The following is a 9243-nucleotide window of genomic DNA, read 5'->3' on the forward strand; positions in this document are numbered from 1 at the left end:
CTGTCTCATCCAAAGGCCCAGCTGGCTTACCAAGTCTTAAAACAATGATCATGTCTCTAAAAATGTGTGCCAGCTACAGAAGGCAACATAATAAATTACTCCATTGGCTTTCCATCTGTATGAAACCAGTGCTTGAATTGCTGGAGGGCCGGGGTAAGACCCTTTTTGTGTGTGGTGCCCCCCACCTATGATTTGCCCTGAGCAAGGGCTGCTCATTCGCTCCCCACCCCAGGCCTGGATCTCTCCTCCTTATGGCTACAGTATGTGCATGGGTAGAGAGGGCAGTCTGCATTTGCTCTGTATACTAAGGCTGTACATCAAACTCCATCCCTATTCAGACCTTCAATTAATGGGGGCAGGGGCAGAGGTAGGTACCCGCCCCTTACTTGGCATGACAGTCCCTCTAGCTCCTTCCCTCCCACTCCAACAATCAAGCACTGTATGACTCCATCTCTAGTTTTGGAACGAGAGGTCCATTAGTAGTCTGGTAGCTCCAAACTATTGTTGGCGTTCATTAACTCTAAAGCAGAAGTTTTCATTCTTAACCAGCAGGATGAGAGAATCACTGGTCTTTGGAAGCCATGATGGCTTCATTCCGCAGGATGGTAAGCTACCTATGATTGACTGGTGGGACTTGTCCTCTCTGGGGAGCACATGTTTGCAGTCTGAGAATGATTCTGCATCCACCAGGTGAAATCACGGAGGATACCAGTGGCTGCTAGTCATGATAGCTATAGCTTCTCTCCAGGATCAGAGGCACCTTGCTTTTCTATACCATTTGCTGGGGAACAACAGTGAGGGAGGGTGATTGCTCTCATGTCCTGCTTGTGTACTTCCCACAGTGAGAAACAAGATGCTGGACTAGATAGGCCCTTGGACCAATCCAAGTTTAATCTTAAATGGGTTGTTGTGATATGCCTTCAAGTCAATTACGACTTACGGTGACCCTATGAATCTTTTTTGGATATATTCATAGGGTTTTCATGGTAAGAGGTATTCAGAGGTGGTTTACCATTGCCTTCCTCTACGCCTACAGCACCTGGTATTCCCAGGTGGTCTCCCATCCAAGTACTAACCAGGCCTAATCCTGCTTAGCTTCTGAGATCAGATGAGATCGGGCGTGTTCAGGGCAGTATGGCCGCAGGCTAATCTTAAATTTAATCATTTCAAAATATTGACTGGCGGTCTCTTTCACTCACTGGTCAAGACATCCTCACGCAAGCCTTGGAGCTTGCTAGGCTCAAAGCAGAAGGTAAGCCATGGTTGGACTTGAGTGTTTTGCATTCCAGTCAGCCCTGCAGCATTCAATGAGCCAGGCAGGGTCAGGGAGTTAAGTGCTTGTGTGCAGTTTGAGAAGAGAGATGGATAATTTTATGGCCGCAATGATAATTTTATGAGCAGAGCTTTTACTTCTTAAGATGAGCTAATTGGATTTGGGGTTTTCAGGACACTGGCTGAGCACTGGAAGAGCCTGGCATAACGTTCTGCCTCTGTGAGCATCCTGGCCTAATTAGCTAACTGCATCTTTGACCATTAGGGGGTAACAAGGCACCATTTGCTTGGCCATCTTTGGTCCCTTTCTGCAATAGCTTCTTGGCTTATTGTGTGCATTTCCCCTTTTTCTCTTGCAGAAAACAACATTGCCAAACCCCAAGGTGCCTGTGATGAGCATGGATCTGGACGAGCGCAGTGGCAAAGAGACTGAGCAGGAAACAAGAATGCCCCTGGTTGAGTTCTTACCTTGGCCATATACTCACTAGGTGGCCTCTAGGCAACACACTTCCTCTTAGCCTCCCTACCTGTAATATAGGGCCACAGCTCAGAGGTAGGGCATCTACTTTGCATGCAGAAGGTCCTAGGCTCAATCCCCAGCATCTCCAGGTACAGCTGGGAAAGATTCCCTGTCTACCCCAGAGAGCCACTCCCAGTCAGTGTAGATATTACTGAGCTAGTGGTCTGACTCAGTATAAGGCAGTTTCTTATGTTTCTAATATTGGCATAATAATACTGACCTGCCTTACAGGGCTGTTGTAATGATTACTGAGATCAAGGATTCCAAAAGTGGTGAATAAATGTTGAGTATTAAATGGTGCATAGAACCTAGCTAAGGCCGCCTTTGCCAGAGACTACTCCAAGTACAATGTTTCCTCATCAAACCGCCTGTCAGTGAGTCCCCTCCTACCTGGCAATGCACCTATGGTTTGTAGGGGCGTTAGCTCATAGTGGAGCAGGCTGTCTTCTTTTTCAAAACTGGAAAGTAGCAATAGAATGCTTGTTTGGCACCAGCTTCCCGTAGCTGCTGTTTAGTTTACCCCACAATGCTGTTGCATTGGCAGGGCAATATCCAGGGATAGGAATTTCTGGGCATCTGCTAAGGGCAACATTGCTGCAGACAGGAGACCAATGTATTAGCGTCACCACATTTTATGCAAACCTGTGCACTCTTGTTGTCCTCTTGTTTGGTGATGCACATGTGGATGCCCTAGCTCAGCCTTTCCCAACCGGTGCGCCTCCAGATGTTGTTGGACCACAACTCCCATCAGCCTCAGCCAGCATTGCCAGTGGCTGAGGCTGATGGGAGTTGTGGTCCAGCAACATCTGGAGGTGCACCGGTTGGGAAAGGCTGCCCTAGCTTCATGCACATTCATTTGCTGACGTGGGCAGTAGAGACAAGATACATCTTTTTCCTACTCAGAGATTTAATTATTCTAGAGACCCTGGAGAGGGGCCTGAATCCTGAAGAATTATGAACACTTTGGTAACTAGGGATAGGTGAATCTGTCAACTTTGGTTTCTCTCAGTTTCTCATTTTTCTAACCATAAGTTCAGCTCTCTGCATTTCCACATCAGTTCGCAAGTTTTTCAGAAGTGCCTCTGAAAATTCTTTAGCATTTTAGTGCTAACTTCTCCTAACAGACACATTTTTGTATGCAATTTTCCCTAACAGACCATTTTTTTGCAAGCCATTTTCCCAAATAAAATGCATTTCTGGATGTTATTTACATGAATATCTGCATTTGTATGCACACTTTACGCTAATATATACACTGTCGTACACATTCCTTGGCTAAGGAACTGCATTGCAAAATCTGGAGGAGTGATAATTTCAAATGATGGCTGTGTTTCAGATTGCATACTGTTTTGGAAAACACCAATTAGGTAAGTTCACCTTTAAATGCAAGTTGAATCCAATTTCTCCCCCATCCCTACAGTTTTAGGAAGGCATTCCCCAAAGCAGCACCAGTCCAAGGGATTGCGTCGTCTGCCCCCCCTCCACAGTCCTCCTCCTCTTACGTGCTGCCTGCCTTCTCTCGCCCCTTACTGACTTGTTTTTTGTTACTGCTGTCACATTATGAGCAGCAGTGCTGGCAGTTTCTCTGCTCTTCCTTCTGCCTGCCTCAATGCCTCATTGTGAGGAAGGGCCAAGGGGTCCTTCCTGAAAGGGAGGCACGCTGGCTAGAATAGTGCCCATGTTGCTACCACAGTGGCTACAGCAGCTCACACTAAAGGAAAATGTAAAAGACATCCTTACAATGTCTTCCCTTTGCCAAAGAAAAACTAGGACCAAAATAGGGGCAGTTATTAGGTTGGCCCCTTATGCCAAACGAGAGAGGAAAGAAAAATATTGATGTCCACTAGGGATGGGTGAGAATTTCGATTCAGTTTGTATTTCAAGCAGAATTTATCAGATTCACACTTTCCAAAACAATATGAGAACTGAAACACAAGCCATCCTTTGAAATTTGCATTTATTAGAATTTTGGGATGCAGTTTGCCAACTAAACAATATTTATAAAAATGCATATATTAGGGGAGAGCGTGCATAAAAATGAATACATGAGTGAAATTAACATGCCAAAAAGAAATGATGTGATGAGAAATGGCTTGCGAAAATGTGTACCTCTGTCAACACTGCCTACAAAAATGTGTTTATTTGGCGAAATTCACACTAAAATGGTGGAGAATTTTCATGAGGATTTATTTTTAAAAAATTGCAAGTTGCTGCAGAAATGTGGAGAACTGAATTTAACATTAGAAAAGTAAGGAATTGAGAGAACTGAAACAGACAGATTTTTCCATCCCTAATGTCCACAAAATGTGCATATTGTTAAGAGTTATCACCAAGTTGCTGGAAACTCAGGAACCATGATGGGGGCAAGAGCCAGATCTCTAGCAATCACTTCTGAATAGATGCAGAGCCCCAGCAAACCGTAATTACCAGAATAAGTGACACACACACAGAAATAATATTGATAAAAGAATTATTGTATTGATTAGCAAAAGAATGAGTTATTAAAAGAGAAGAATAGGCATGACCCTTTCCCACAGCAAGCATTAAGCATTTTACTTACAAACAAAAATCCCAAGAGTGCACAAGCATACTTTCTTCTAGGTTCATAAATACAATATTTAAGTTCCGGCTGTGTGAGAAGGTGTTTGTCAATTTTTCTTACCAATTAATAAAATGCCTCAATCAGCCTTCGGCTGTCTCTGTGTTGGTCCAGTGAATGCTTTTGCTGAACCCTCACCTACAAATTTGGAAGTTGTTAGTGGTTCATGAAGCTGTGACCCCTTTGCAGCTTTTGAATAATCAATAACTTTAAACCTTAACAATATGGTGATTTATATGTGTAGATGCAAACTGAGAAATAGTCACTATGATTTCAATAGTCATGCAATAACATCTCGCCACAGTGGGGAACGCTGTGCCCAGGTTGTTTGTCTTATTTCAGTTATGAATTGCTTCCCATGAAACATCCCAAAGCAATTTAACACTTGTTGTTGTTGTTGTTGTTGTTGTGTGCCTTGAAGGGCAACTTCTTTGTATGTTATTTTCAACGACATGTTTCACTAACATACAGTAGGGCCCCACTCATACAGTGGGTTACGTTCCGGACCCCCGCTGTAAACTGAAAACCGCTGTAAAGCGGAATGCATCGAAGATAATGGTGCGCGTTGCGCGAAAATGACACGAAAATGGCACGCGACAAGCAAAAACCGCCATAACAGGGGAACAAGCGCCGTAGGAGCAGGGCCTTTCTGCAATTGACAACAGCTGTATTAGCAGCGCTGTAAAGCGGGGCCCTACTGTATTCTTTTTTATGCACACTTTCCCTAACATAGGCATTTTTTGTAACCATTCTTTGGTTGGAGAACTGCACAGCAAAATTAAGATTAAGATTTTGAAGGGTGACTGCGTTTTGGTTGTCATATTGTTTCGGAAAGTGCAAATTTGATAGATCTGGCTTGAAATGAGAACTGAATTGGATTTCTCACCCATCCCTAATATATGAAGTATGGCACACGTCCAGTCTAGCTGTTATTTACCAGGGACAGCTAGGAGAAAGTCCCTCTCTCATAACACAAGAACTCATGGACATCTAAGGAAGCTGAATGTTGGAAGATTCAGGACAAAGAAAGTACTTCTTCACACAATGCATCGTTACTATGGAATTTGCTTTCACAAGATGCAGTGGTGGCCACAAACTTGCACGGCTTTAAAAGAGGATTAGGCAAATTCATGGCAGATAAGGCTATCAGTGGCTACTACCCACAATGGCTCTGCTGTACCTTCACTGTCAGAGGCAGTATGCTTCTGAATAGCAGTTGCTGGAAACAGCAGGAGGGGAGAGCACTCTTGCACTCAGGTCTTGATTGTGGGCTTGCTATAGGCAGCTGGTGAGGACAGGATGCTGGACTAGATGGGCCACTGGCCTGATGGAGCAGGCTTCTCTTTATGTTCTTCAAACCGGGGGTGTCCCTGGAAGATAAGGACAACTGGAGGGTACATGCCTGCAGAGTTATAGCATGTGCTCCACGTTTTCAAAGCCCTCTGGCCTTCCATTGCAAGAGGACGCAGACACACTACCATACAAGGGGAAGCAGGGATACTAGCAGCCATTTCCTTCCTGCTACAGTTGAGACGTAGAGTCATAAAGACAAAACTCTCTGTGGCCTCTTGCCTTCCTTTTGCCAGGCATCCAGAGCAGCTTGGCAACATTTGGGGCCTCGTCTGGTTTAATCAGGAAACTCAGGAGGGGTTTCCTCTTGGAGAGGGGCTAAATAAACACAGACATCTGCTTAGCAGGGAGCCTGGAAACCCAACCCTTTTGTATACGTTAAGTGCGGCCAAGGGCCCCCCACCCCTGCTTCATTCTATATAGTGCATAAACATCCCGTCCATCCCAGAACAGAAGCTTAATGCAGTCGGCAGTGATGAGTTTAGCATCTGCGGGCAGGAAGATCTGTGAGCTCAGGCGATTCGGATGTAACTTTTGGGGACAGTTGCCATCCATGAAGTCATCCACCTGTTTAGTTGAATCTGGAATCGGCCATGTGGGGTCAGAAGCTGGGGTTAAGCTGTGAGGCACTTGGCCATTCGTATTCCCCAACCCAGCTGTCTAGGAGAGCCTACATGCGTAGAGGTTTACACACACTGGCTTCCCGCCCCCTCAGACGGATGAGGGAGAAATTCGATTCAGTTCGTATTGACAGGTGAGCCTACCTAATTTGCACTTCCCGAAACAAGATGCAAACTGAAACACAGCCATCTTTTGAAATCTGCACTTCTTCAAATTTTGCAATGCAGTTGGAAGGATTGTCCTGAGATTTGAATTATTTGCGGATATGTTGGCTGGGAGTCCAGAGTCTGTGACTTCAAATCCCTGCTCGTGTCTCCTGGGCGTCAAGGGCCAGCTAAAGATCACCCCCACAGGGAGTGGCTCAGGGGTTACGTGCCCTGCCACCTGTGCAGCCGTGGGCAAGTTGCATAGTCCCAAGGAGCCCAGTTGCCCCCCAGCTGGCAGTTGTGGACAAGAAAGGGGCTGGCTTGTGCAGCTGTGGCAAGCTGAGCAGGCCCTAGCCAGCTGGGGAGGCCTAGCCTCAGAGGGAGGCAATGGTAAACCCCCTCTGAATACCGCTTACCATGAAATCCCTATTCAAAGGGTCGCCATAAGTTGGGATCGACTTGAAGGCAGTCCATTTCCATTTTGTAAGAATAGGAACAACTTGTTATTATTTTGATCACTTTGATCCAGGAGTGAAAGAACGGAATGGTTTCTGTAGCTCCTGTTGAGGAAGAGATATCCGAAACGCGTTGAACTTAATAAACATCTCCATCACCAGTAGCACTGGAGTGTGTCTATGTTTTGTTTCCTGATCCTTGGTGCTTTCCCTACTCATTTTTATTCTGGTTATTCCTGATTTATAATCAGCTCAACCTCTGTGAGAGGCCGCATGTAACAAATCAGTGAGGGCTCTCTACATGACAGACCCTTTTGATATGACAAGCATACTTCGCTTCAAATGGTAGCTGCGTGAACCAGGAGCAGAAGTAGAAAGGGCTGCAGGGCTGCCCCGTTAACAATGTACAAGTCTGCAGACTTCACTCCTATCATCTATGCATGCCATTTTAGCATGAATAGCTAAGTGCAGGGTCCCTTCATGATAGTCATGCCACACGCCCCCTCATAGCCACATCCCAATATTTACTTGCTTGGTCACAATCTTCATCTCCACATTTCTCAGTCCTTCCCACATTCACCTTCTCCCAGAACAACAGATGTCCATTGGAGTCAATCAGCATGCAAGAGAAGTGTGTTAGCTACTGAGAAGAGTCTTCTCATTGGCTGGCTCATCTCCTTTCACTCTGATTGGCTCCAAGGACAAGGAACCTTGTTAGAATATTCTTCTCAGTGCCTAACACACTCCCCTTTCATGGTGATTGGCTCAAAGGACACTAGAGACATAAGGACCCTGCTGGGACCCTGCTCCCGAAAAGGTTAAGGGGTCTAAGACCTCCTGAGATCCTGGACCACTACATCCCTGGTGTGTGTAAGGTAAGGTGGCCACTTATGTGTCCTCCCAAAAGAGGCCATAAAGAGACCACTAGTTTGCATAAAATTTGCAGATGTAGGGCTGTGCACAGCCCTCCCTACTCACCTTGTGGCCCTGATCTGTGGGGCCCGAAGAGGGCCAATCCATAATGTCCGAAAGATGGGACCACCCACTCTGCTCCGGGTCCTTCCCCAAAGTTATTCAGGGGCAGGGCTAAGGGTTGTTAAATTAGAAAATATGGTTGAGGGGAAGAAGGAGACTGTATGACTGAAGCAAGCAGGTGCAACCAGTGCAGTATGGAAATGCTTTGCTGGCCAGCTGGCAAGGAAGACGATCCCATCCAGTCGCTGCTCCTTCATGAGCAGCTTCTCTGCATGTGAGGAAGCCACCTATGAACGACCAACAACCAAGCAGAATGAATCCTCCAGCTTATCAGCTGATCAGCGAGAGAATTCCCTACTGCGGGGCGCTGCTGCTTTGCAAGAGACTTCTCTGCATGCAGGGAAGCTGCTCAAGAAGGGATTTTATTTATTTATTTATTATTTGATTTATATCCCGCCCTTCCTGCCAGCAGGAGGTGCACAGGGCTTGGGAAGGCCTGGTAGGGAGATGGGGCGGTAAGGGCAGGCACTTACCTTCTCCCATGAAATGGTGCCTTTCTCTTCCTTCCCTACACCTCACCCCGATAGCCCCAGACCACTCTGTGTCACTGTACCTGACCCATAGAGAACAGGGGTATCTCAACCGACTTGGCCGAGGCCCAAATGCCTTCGAAGAGGCCCGATTCCGCTCAGGTCTTGGTCCTCGGTTGAATATGGAGTACAGGCCTAGCTATATATATAAGATGCACATTTAGAAATATTTACTTTATTTTAAGTGGAAAGGCAATACATCTTATTATATTGGGGAAGATTGTGATCAGGTGACCTGTGTGCCTGTCTGCTAACTGTTGATAGGCAACTCCAAGGCCCCCTTCTGCGCTCCCTTCTTAGGATTTTGTATCTTTAAACCAGATTTGGACTGGACAGCCCTTCAGGCAGAGGATTTCTTCAAGTAGAAGGCTGGAAAGTAGGACACATGGCTGCCCTAGTGTGGGGGAGTGGGACTGCAGTAAGAGTGGAACATTGGTTAGGCTTAGCAAGAGTGACTGGTCCAAGGTCACCCAGAGAGCAGCATGGCTGAGTTAGGGGCTTGACCCTGTCTACTCCATCCTAGTTCAGTGATGCTAGGTTAGACGGACGAATAAGGCAGCATCCTATGTTCCACCTTAGTGGACCGATTTAGACATTCAGCAGCAGCCTGGCACCAGTTCCCAGCATCACTGGGCATCTACCAAGGCCATAGCTTGGCAGAGGGGCCCATAGATGCACGGAGAGTCCAAGACTGATTGCTGGCCCTGAGACAGAA

General features: G+C 46.3%; 1 non-coding gene across 1 annotated transcript; it reads right to left on the bottom strand.

Moving 5' to 3' along the window:
• Nucleotides 1-1027: 1027 nt before the first annotated feature.
• Nucleotides 1028-1146, bottom strand: LOC133368901 (5S ribosomal RNA). The gene has a single exon (XR_009758793.1). It is a non-coding gene; the product is annotated as a 5S ribosomal RNA (ribosomal RNA).
• Nucleotides 1147-9243: the final 8097 nt, after the last annotated feature.

The sequence above is a fragment of the Rhineura floridana genome, chromosome 12, assembly GCF_030035675.1.
Source record: "Rhineura floridana isolate rRhiFlo1 chromosome 12, rRhiFlo1.hap2, whole genome shotgun sequence".
Lineage (NCBI taxonomy): Eukaryota > Metazoa > Chordata > Lepidosauria > Squamata > Rhineuridae > Rhineura > Rhineura floridana.